At 51.6% G+C, this 10574-nt stretch overlaps 1 protein-coding gene across 2 annotated transcripts in view; it reads left to right on the top strand.

The window, feature by feature from the left end:
* Positions 1–1070: 1070 nt before the first annotated feature.
* Positions 1071–10574, top strand: part of WSCD2 (WSC domain containing 2) — a 77474-nt gene continuing 67970 nt past the window's right edge. Inside the window, exon 1 of one of the 2 annotated variants that reach the window (XM_080650534.1) lies at positions 1071–1688. The gene's annotated coding sequence lies outside the window, so the exon portion shown is untranslated. Of the gene's footprint in view, positions 1689–3483; positions 3737–10574 lie in introns of those variants that run through there. The other variant, XM_080650535.1, reaches the window with a different exon arrangement.

Raw genomic sequence — 10574 nt, 5'->3', positions numbered from 1 at the left:
GGGTGGCGGGAATTGGCTTGGTTAGTTTTCCTTCGTACTTTTCAGCATTTTCTGAATGAGCTACAGTGGAGAATTAGTTGGGAGAACAATGTGCTTTAATAAAATCAGTGCAGATACCCATTCTTGTGGCTAGTCCCAACAAAGACTAGTCTGCCCATGGCCACCTTAGAACCTCTTTTTGAGCCCAAGCTTAACAGGTACTGGTTTGGAGTCAGAAAGCCCAGGGTTCAAATCCCAGCTCTGCTACTTTCTAGCTGTGCCAACCGAGGCTGAGCCTCTTAACCTCTCTGGGCCTCAGTCCTCTCATCTGAGAAATGGAGCGGGAACTAGCTGCCCCCTGGGTTGTTTAGAGATGTAATAGGATCAAGTGTTTGCAACTACGTAACGCGGTGTCTGGCCCTGAGGAGGCTGTCAGTCGATGGTGGATCTTGTCACAGGCCACATCAGAAGGTGGGCCCCTTTCCCAGAGAGTTGCTTTAGGTCCTTTGCAGGTGGGCGTGTCTATCCTTATTTATTGTTCCCACTTTACAGATGAAGAGACAGAGGGTCAGAGGGGATGCTGAGACATACCCAAAGTCACAGAGCTGGGAAGGGGTCTTCTGAAACCGGCTCAGAGAGGGTAAGTGATCATCCAGAGGCCACACAGCTTAAACCTACTGCCTGTTAAAACAACAAACTAAATACCAGAAACCAAACTGCCCTTTATTGCATGTTTACTATTTGTGAGTCACCCAGTTAAGCCTCTTGAACAGCAGCAGCAGCGAATACTCTGCCGTTTATTGAGTGCTTACTCAATGCCAGGCATCTTGGTACTTGGCACAATAGTCTCAGTTAATTTTCCAAACGACCCTAGGACATGGGTCTCTGCAGCCCATTTTCCAGAAGAGTAAAACTGAGGCTCGGAAGAGGCGGCCCTTGCCCGAGCTTCCCAGCAGGCCTGGCACTGGCTCTGCCCAGCTACCCGGGAGGCGGCGGGAGGGCCAGGTGGCATGCAAGGAGTTAAGCGGTAGGCAGTGCTGTGGCTCCGCGTGAGGAGCGCGCCGGGCTGAGGCGCTGCTGGCGCGGAGGCTGTAGCGCTGGGAGCTGGGGCTGGAGACGTGAAGTCCGGGCTAGCGGGGAAGCGAGGAACGAGGCTGGAAGGAGGCAGCCAGCTAGAAGCGAGGCAGCTGGATCTCACGTCCAGCGGCAGCGGATCCCCGCGCCCCGCGCGCCTGGGGCCTGGGCATCCCTGGGACTGGTGTGTGCGCGGGGGCCTCGCTGTGGCGCGGGGTCCCCGCAGTGCCGCCCGCCTGAGCGCCAGGCTCGCAGGAGCCGGAGCCGGGCTTTCACTTCCTCTCCCCTCCGCCTGCCTCCCCAGCTCGCCGGCTGGCGTCGCCACCCCTCCTGGTCCCCGACCACCGCTGTCACCGCTGCTGCAATCCAGGACGCACACTTCACTTTCCCGCTGGAGGCGGAGGATGCCCCTTGCACCAGCCCCGGAGAAATAGCCCCCGGGCCCGGCTGGAGGAGCCTTGGCAGTGAGGAAGGAAATCTGGACTCTGCTTTCCTTGATGCCACTGCAGCAGCTGGCAGCTGGGAAGGCGCCCACAGAGCGGGCATGCCAAGCAGGACGCAAGAGTCTCTGAGAGAGATCCCAGGCGCCTGCTGGGCTCTGCTGGCTGAGTTTGCAAGTGGCTGACACCCCGCAGGTAAGGGCTGAGGGCCCTGAAAGGGGTAAGAGGGTGGGGAGCCTCTGCTAAACGATCCAGCTTCCAGTTCCAGCGGCTTCTCCGTAGGCTGGGGGTTCAGCGCCCAGAGCCAGGTGAGTAAAGAACCCACAGCGGTGACAGCCCAGCTCCGGGTAAATGACAAACTTTCTCTCCTCTGGCGGAGGGTGGGACATTCTGGCTCATCCAGGCAGCCTTTCCCTGGCCATCCTGCGGGTCCCCAAAGGCAGGCACTCAAGGGCTTCTCCCACTGAGCTGGGCCAGGGGGAAGGCAGCGGGCCCTTTTCATTTGACTCATGAGTCACCCACCCCCTTCTTGGGCAGTTCAGAGTTCTGAGGGAGAAAGCACGGGTCATGGTTTCCAGCTGGCGTTAAAGGTATTTGTTGGGGATGATACTCTGGTAGAGGAGGCCCCTTGTGTCCAGGCTGCCCAGGTGATGGGCTTTGTGTCCAGGGCTTTGCAGGCTTGCTGTGTCCATTCTGGTTTGTGTGTGTGTGTGTGTGTGTGTGTGTGTGTGTGTGTGTAAGGAGAGGGAGAGGGAACTGAAGGGCAGGGGGACCCCATTCAGTCAGATCACCTCCATCCAAGCCCCGAGTGTCATCCCAGGAGAGGACTCACCTCCTTGGCAGAGCCACTAGGAGAGGCGGGGATCACCTTCCATTCCTTGCAGCTCCTTAGATGAGCAAAAGATTTGGGGGAAGTTTCCTGGGCCATTCAATGAGACCATTCAGATTGGAGCTTGGGGAGGTGCAAACTTTTTGCAAAAAAAAAAAAAAAAAGGAGCTGGAATGGACAGTTGTCTAAGGACTCCTGGCATGCTCATCCCCAGCTCTGAGGATGTGGGTGGTCCCCCCTCGCTCCAGGTCCCTAGAGGCTCTGCTGAGGCCAGCACGTAGCTCATGAGTTGGGCCAGATTATTTTTCGTCCTAATGAAAAGCATGATTCAAAGAGGCCACCTAGTCTCCAAGGATCATTCTGGAGCCACCCTTGTGGTCACAGACCTCTGGAAGGCATTGTGCTGCCTCACTGAGGTTCCAGCCTAGGGCTGGGGTCATCCTGATGGGCCGTTTGGTCAGTGAGGCAGGCAGTGGACATGCTTCCGGCCATGGCCAGAAGGTGGGACATATTCCTGCAATTGCCTGCTGGGGCTGGGAGGCTGCCTCTGGGGAATAGCATTGCCATCTGGTTCTTGGAAAGTGTTTGAGGCATGAGGTGGGGGTCTGAGGACCTCTTGCCCTTGCGTGGGGTTCTGACCTGGGGCCAGCCTAGGAGTTGCTTCCTTAGGCTGATGAGACCTGGGTATTCCTCCAGGGCGTCGGAGACCCGGTTCTTGATGTCCTGGGGGAACCCCATCTCTGGGTCAAGAGCTTCAGTTTCAAGTCTGCCCTCAATTTGCTGTGTGACTTTGGGAAAATTACTAGACCTCTCTGGGCCCCCATAGCTGCTTCTGTAAAAGGAAGAGATTTCATGTGTCCTCAGAAGTCCCAGTTCAGGCACTCTATGACCCTGAGCAATGATCACAGATGAGATTTTCAAAATCCCAAGAGTTGGTGTAATTTAGTGTTTAAGAGGCTTGGGACTCGGACACCTCTGCGTTTAACTAACACTTCACCCTCCAAACCTCCCTCCCTCCACGGTAAATGGGGAGCTCATAGTTCCGACTCCAGAAGGCTGTTGGGAGGACTAACTGAGATGGTGCATGCAAGCCCTTAGTGTATGGAGCAGAGACTGGAATGGAGCTACACACACAGTAGCAGCAGAGCACCCTGTTTTCAGGTCCTGTGCGTGGGCACCCGGCTGCTGTTTCCCCCCAGGGGCTGGCCCTATCCCACGGGAGCACCAGGTGATCCTCGGCTGGGGGGCAGGGCTCTTGTCCTCTGCAATCATCTGGCACCTGCAGTCCCCACCCCTTCGCTGCTGCCTCATAAAAGCATGGCTGGACCAGCAGCTCCTAGTGGGGAGCCCAGGGCCATCTGGGGAAGAATAGAGGCATCCAGCTGCTATGTCACCATGACAACAGGAGGTAGAGGTAAGCTGTCTCCATGGCTTCAACTTTGCAGCTATGTAGGGACCCAGGGCAGAGAAGTTAGTAGGTGTGTCTGGGTGTCAGGCACTGTCTGCTGAGGCTGTCTGAGCTGGTGAGGCTGCTGTTCCCTGCAGGAACAGCCATACTGGGGCAAGTGCCTTCCGTGTGTTTGTGTGTGTGTGTGTGTGTGTGTGTGTGTGTGTGTGTGTGTGTATGTGTGTGTGTAGGCAGGAGACGGGGTGTTGCTGAGATTGTGGGGGAAGGCAGAAGATTGGTCAGTCTTAATTTCTCTCTGAGTGGTTCTGAGGCTTGGGACATCTGTCCCTCCCCAGACTAGGGTTCTCCAGGGTTCATGCTGAAATAACCATGGGAAGGCAGACTTCATCTCTGCTGACGAGTGAGTTCATGGGCGTGCAGTAGGGACTGGGCCGGAGCAGTGCTGCCATGGGCTAGCTCAGTCTGTGGGCTTGCCTGAAAAAATCAACAGTTTGCTTTCCTGGTGGAGTAGGATGTAAGAGTGTGTATAGACGCATGCGTATATTCTCATGCAGGTTTGGGGCACATGTGCTCATGTGAGCATGGCTGACATAAAAACCTTAGTGTATGTGCACATATGTAAGAACAGTGTCAATATGCGTGTGTATTTATGAGATCGCATAAACATGGATTGATGAGTGCGTGTGCATGCCCTGAAGAGAATGTGTGCCTGTGTGAGTCAGCACAAGTGTCGGGATGCGTGTGCATTTGTGAGTGTTAAGCAGTTGTTTATATGTGAGTTGGATGTGTCTCTGTGACTGGGCAGGTGCATGGCTACACAGCTGCACGCATGTGCTGTGTGGGTCTGTGCGGTAATACTTGTGTTTGAGAAGCTGTGCAGGTCTGCCTGGTGCACGTTCTGCTAGCTGTCTGTGCTGTCTGCACATGTCCATGTGGGCGCTTGTGAGTGTACATATGTGTACACTGATTATGTGAGTGTGAGTTGTGGTATGCACTTACAGGCATATCTGTCTACATGGTTTCCAGTGTACATTGTGCATGTCTCTGTGTGCATAGCACTGCATACCTGATTGTCTCTGTGTAAGTGTGTGCATCTGTTGGTCATGGTATAACCTCTGTGATTGTTTCTGTGAGCATGTATGATATTCAGGGCATGTGTATCTATGAGTGTTAGAGTTTGCATTTGATTGCATCTCTGAGTATACATGTGCTTTGTGGGTGTGCACAAATGTGTTTTCAGTGTACACTTTTTGAGCATCTGTGTGCGCACATATGTTGCTGAGTGTGTGTGCCTGTGTGTAGCATTGCATGCTCAGTTGCATCTCTGTGTGTATGTGTGTGTTTCCTGGTGTTGGTATCTGGGTGTGTTGGTTCCAGTGTACATTTGAGTGTGTCTCGGGTGTATGTGAGTGTCTCTCAAAGTGTGTTTGGGGATGTTGCAGTGTAACTGCTGTGTATGAGCATGTTTCTGAGTGTGTGTACCTGGGCTGTTGCACAGTACTTTCTCACATGTCTCTGGGTGTCCATTGTGTGTTTCTGAGCATGTGTGCTTGTCTGTCAGGCCGTGTCACTTTTGTGCATGTCTCATGTGTATGTGTGTGTTTCTGAGATGTGCGTTTCTGCAGATCTGAGTGTCCATAGGGGTGTAAAGGTGTGTGTGTGGTGTAAACACAACTGAGAGGCTCCAAGCAGAACACATTTCTGAATCTTTACAACGACTCTTCCTCCTGCTCCTCAGGTTTGAGCTGTGCTCGTGCTGTGCACCTTCCGAGTGTCGGCTCAGCGATCGGTGCCGGCTTTGAGCAGGGCGCCGGGATGTTGCGTGTTCATTTTCTATGCGCCTTAGCTCCGAAGCCGGTGTATTCCCCTGCCCCCGGCTCCCTCAACCCCCACAGCAGCCCAAGTCTCTGTGGCCAGAAGCCTGCACTTGAAGACTGCTGCTGAGCAAACTCGCAGATGTTAAGAGCACAGGTATCAGTTCAGGCAGAAGGTCTGCAAAGTCAGCAGCCTCAGATGGGCCGCGCATCTCGACAGCAGTGTTTCTAATTAGGAGCAACTTGTTTTCCTTAAATAAACAAATCAAGTGAGGAAAGAAATTGCCCGAGATGAATGGCTCCTGGAGCAGGTCCAGATGTTGGGAAGGTGGGGCTAGGGTCCCCAAGGCCTACACATGTTACCTCTAAGGGTCTCCCAGATTTTGACCAAGAGCTGATGAAGCAGGGGCCGAAGAGGAAGCTGGTGAGGCGAGCAGGGCAGGGCAGTGTGAGGCAGGGTGTGGCTGCTGTTTGGTTATTGGGGCACATGCACCAAGGGCTCTAATTCCTCCTTCCTCCCTGTGTCCGTGCCCTCAGCCACACAACATCGTCATTCCTCCCACTCAAGGGACCGACGGGGTTTATGTTCCCGGTCCTTTGTTTGGGTTCAGCCACGTGACCAGCTTTGGCCATTCGGGTGAGGCGGAAATGACAGTGTGTCTGTTCCTAGCTGAGGACTCAGAGCCTTGCGTGTTTCTGCCATGACTAGGAGAAGAGCTCCCCCAAGGTGGTCACTGTCCCCGCAGCCTGGCCCCAGAATGAACTAATGTCCACCTCCCTGAGCCCACCCCTCAGTGACGAGGCTAGCTCAGCCACAATCTGGGTAGCTCAATAAATGCCTCTCACTGCACGTCGCTGGGGTTCGGTGGTGTTTGTTACGCAGCATTAGCGTGGTTATAGCTAACCAATCAGTTACAAGCGGTCTGTGTTCCTTTGTCCTGTTTGACCCCTGGTGCTCACTCAGAACTGCATAATGAATACCTGGACTTCTCACCATGGATGTCCCCTCCCTACCTTGCTTTCTGCTCATCCCAACATTAGCAGTAATGATCCAGTAATAATAATCATGATAGACGTTTGTGGAGTGTTTACCAGATACCATACCCCATGCCAGAGGCTTTATATATCTCTTACCCATTACAACAGGCAGTTTCTTGTCTACAGGACAGTTTCTTCTGTTACAATCTGTGAGGCTCAGAGAGGTGAGCTGGCTTGCACGGCTCCCACAGCCTGGGAGAGGCACACTTGGGATTTGCGTCCAGATCACCTGATGTCAGAGACCATGTTTTTAACCACGATGTCACACTGCCTCCCCAGTGCCAGCAGGCAGGTTTGACATGCTGACATCCTAGCATCCATTCGGCATTTTCCCCTTCACTGTCCTGGCGGTTAGGTAGGCAGGAATGAATCTTTCATAGAAGTGCAAAGTGTCTATTTGGATGTGTGTGTGGTGGTGGGGGGAAGGGGGCATTTGCTCCTTCATTCATTCTTTTATTGAGCATCAGTGTTTGCTGACACTTAGTATCCGCTCAGAATCTCCTAAGTGTCATCATACTCGGTGTGGGTACTGACGATGAAGAGATGGGAGACCCCAATTCTGTCTTCAAGGAGCTTACAGTCCGGAGGGGAAGCAGGAGAACCTGGGTTCTGGAGGCAGATTAGACCGAGATCCAGCCTTGACCCCTCCCTGCGATCATCTCCAGCCACCGCGCCCCAGCCAGGTTGTTGGGAGGATCAAAGGTGGTCACGTTGACAGGGCCCTTCACACAGTGCCCGGCACGTCGGAAACAGGAGCCCTTCCTCCTATTCTTTCTCTTCCTTTTCCTTCTTGAGGAGGAGACGGTTGAATGTCACAGCCAGAACAACGTCAAGATGGAAGAAACCAGAGGCCACGGGATCCCGGACAGGGAGACCAGCCATCCTCCTTTGTCTGAAACAGACAGATTTCCCAAATGCACATTTTAGGGCTCAAACCAGGAGTGTCCCGTGCGAACCAGTGAACGCTGGTTGCCCTAGTCCCAGAGGAGGGTTGGATCCAGCTTGGAATGCTTTAGGACAGTGCTTGACGAGCCAGGGCCCCCAGGCCAAATCTGGCTCCCTTCCTGTCTTTGTCAGTAAAGTTTTATTGGGACACAGCTACACCCTTTCGTTTACAGATTGTCTGTGGCTGTTTTGCAGCTGCAACTGCAGAGTCGAGAAGTTGTGGTAGAGGCCATGTGGGGCCAGCAAAGCTTAAGATATTTACTATCGGGCTCTTCATAGAAAAAAAATGTGCTGACTTCTGAGCTAAAAAGCCCAGCTGGGGTCCTGGGCCTTGGCGTAGAGAGAGGAGGCCAGAACTCAATGTCCGCAGGTCAGTGACTGTGGATCAGGCTCACATCTATCCACAGGCCGGGTATCCAGAGGGTCAGCAACTCAGAGACTTTGGGAGCTGGGAGAATTCTTCAGTGGGGAGATATGGAGGCCCAGAGGAGGGAAACTCAACTCCCTGTGAAGCAGGAAGAGAAAAAGTCATGCCATTGAATCGCCACAGTGTCCCTATCAGAAAAGAGCCAACATTTCTCCACTCGGAGCCTCTTTACTCTCACTTCGCACACCATCCGGACAAGCTCAGCAACCTGGTTTCCCGGTCTTACAGCCTAGAGAAGGAGCCAATGAGACGTGTGTAAGATGGTAGAGAAAACACAGTGACAGCAGCCAGAGAACGGGGGTACAGGCGAAGGGATCATAAAAAGGAGAAACATGAAAATGGAAGGATCACAGTAGGGGGGTGGGATTTAATGCAGGGGTCAATGACCTCATCATCTCAGTTAGCCTTCAGCTTATGCTCATCTCAATGTGATAGAACAAGGTCACCAATTAGAGAACAATGAACGGTAGCCTTGGTCCCGCAGGAATGCTTCGCAGGACCCCCAGTGGATGCCTGAAACCGCGGATAGGACCGAACCCTATATATTCTGTTTTCCCCCCCATAAGACATTCCTGTGATCAAGTTTAACTTATAAATTAGGCAATTTCACAGATAGAAGATGCATTCCTAACGGTAGATCCCAGCCAACCTCAGCATTTGATTTTTTTCTTCTTATTAAATAGAGAATTTTTCACTTAAAGGGAAACACTTTATGGCTTCTCTTGGCATATCCAAATTGCCGGCATCACCATTCTTGTGCTTGGGGGCATTATTAAGTAAAATAAAAGCCACTTGAACACAAGCACTTGTGCTACCTCGACAGTCGATCTGAGAATGCAGACAGCTGCTACTAGCTACTCACGGGCAGGTAGCACATAGAGCATGCTGGATGGAGCAGGAGGGCGTGAGATCTCATCGTGTGACTCAGAATGGTGTGCAATTTTAAAACATATGAATCGTTTCTTTCTGGAATTTTCACTTGATATTTTGTGGGCCTCAGTTGACGACAGATAACTGAAATCGTGGAAAGTGAAACCATCGATAATGCAAGAATACCATTATACAACCAATGTGCTATGTGAATGTTGCTGGCTGCTGTGCTGGCCCAAGAAACAGTTAATTCCCACGCAGTAGGCAGGGAAAAGGGCAAGAATAGTTCACTGTATAAAATATTTTGATCCCAATGGTTAACTAAGTGTTTCTGTGCGTGATGCCTCAGGTGTCTGGAAAATGCACTTACCTGGAACTCTTCTTCACTTTTCACCGTGTTGAGTAAGTGGCATCTTTCTGCACCTGGACGAATACTGCACATGGCAGGCCCTGAAGAAATAAACATTCTTTGCCATCAGACAGTGGGTGCCGATGTTAGCAACTTAACAACAGCCAATGGCTCAACCTCTGGCCTCAGTGTTCTCATCTGTTAAAATGAGGCCAGCTGCATGAGAGCTAAAGCTACTGTTGAAAAACCAAGCCTTCTGTCTGTGCTTGGCACTCTGGCTCATCAACATTTGCTTCCAAAATTCACCTTCAGAAGCCAGTCTGGAGAGAACTCTGGGAAGTGTCACGTGATTACAACTCAAAGTAACTGTCAGGAGGGAAGTATCTGACTCTGGAGGAAGGGGAGGCACAAATTAGGGCATTTTAAAAGGAAGGCTTCCCAAGAAAGGGAAAGTGAGCTGGACTCTGAAGAATGATTAGGATTAACAGGTGTGGAGGGATGGGAAAATAGAGGGAAATAGCACGTGCAAAGGTCCTGAGGTGGAAGGCGAGTGGCTATGAACGGAGAACATGGACACTAGATCTTTGGGGTGGGGAGGAACTGGTCCACAATGAAAAGCGGATAAATCTCAGGGCCTTGTGGGCCCGTAAATATTTCTGCTCTTTATCCTCCCAGCAGCAGGAAAAGCCTTCTAAAGATTTTAAGTACAGGGAGTGAACTGATTCCATTAAACCCTGGCCAGAGCAACAACAAGAAATCTCGCCCCCACAGGAGGTGGGAGCCCATTGAAATCCCAACAAAGGGAGCTGAGCAGGCATCAGTGATTTCAGGATTTCAGGCTCATTATGCAAAACACACAGCCTTTCCAAGGGAGAGGTGAGCTTTCGAAAAGAGAGTCAACAAATTAGTTTTTTAATCTGCTTTAAGTTGCTGTGAAACGCCCGTCTCCTTCCACTGTCACCCGGTGGCTTGGTGGGCTATCTTAACTTATATTAGAGAATTTTTTTTTATTAAAGGAATTTTCTTTTGTTAAAACAAATGCCAGCCATGTTTGATAAGATTAGAATAAGAAAATGGCACTGGGGAAATGCCACAGAAAGCTCTGATTTTTCCTCTTATGGCATCAGAACTGATTTAAATAATAATTACGTATTTGATCTCTATGCAGCCTCCCCCACTCTCTTCCTGGTCCCTCCCTTCCCTACCCCCGACCCCCTGCCAACACACCACACCACAATATACCAGCGGCTCTGAACATACGCTGTTTCTAAGATCCCCAACTCTCAGCTGGTTAGAGGAAGAAGGACAGGCCTATAAGAGACCAGGATTTCTGACCTAATGGCTTTAGGTAGCACTCAAATCCAAGTGCTACCAATTCACAGCTATTGTGGCCTTGGTAAT

Source organism: Plecotus auritus (genome assembly GCF_963455305.1).
Source record: "Plecotus auritus genome assembly, chromosome: 13".
NCBI lineage: Eukaryota > Metazoa > Chordata > Mammalia > Chiroptera > Vespertilionidae > Plecotus > Plecotus auritus.
Note: the sequence above shows the minus strand (reverse complement) of the source record. Positions and strands in the feature narration are given on the sequence as shown.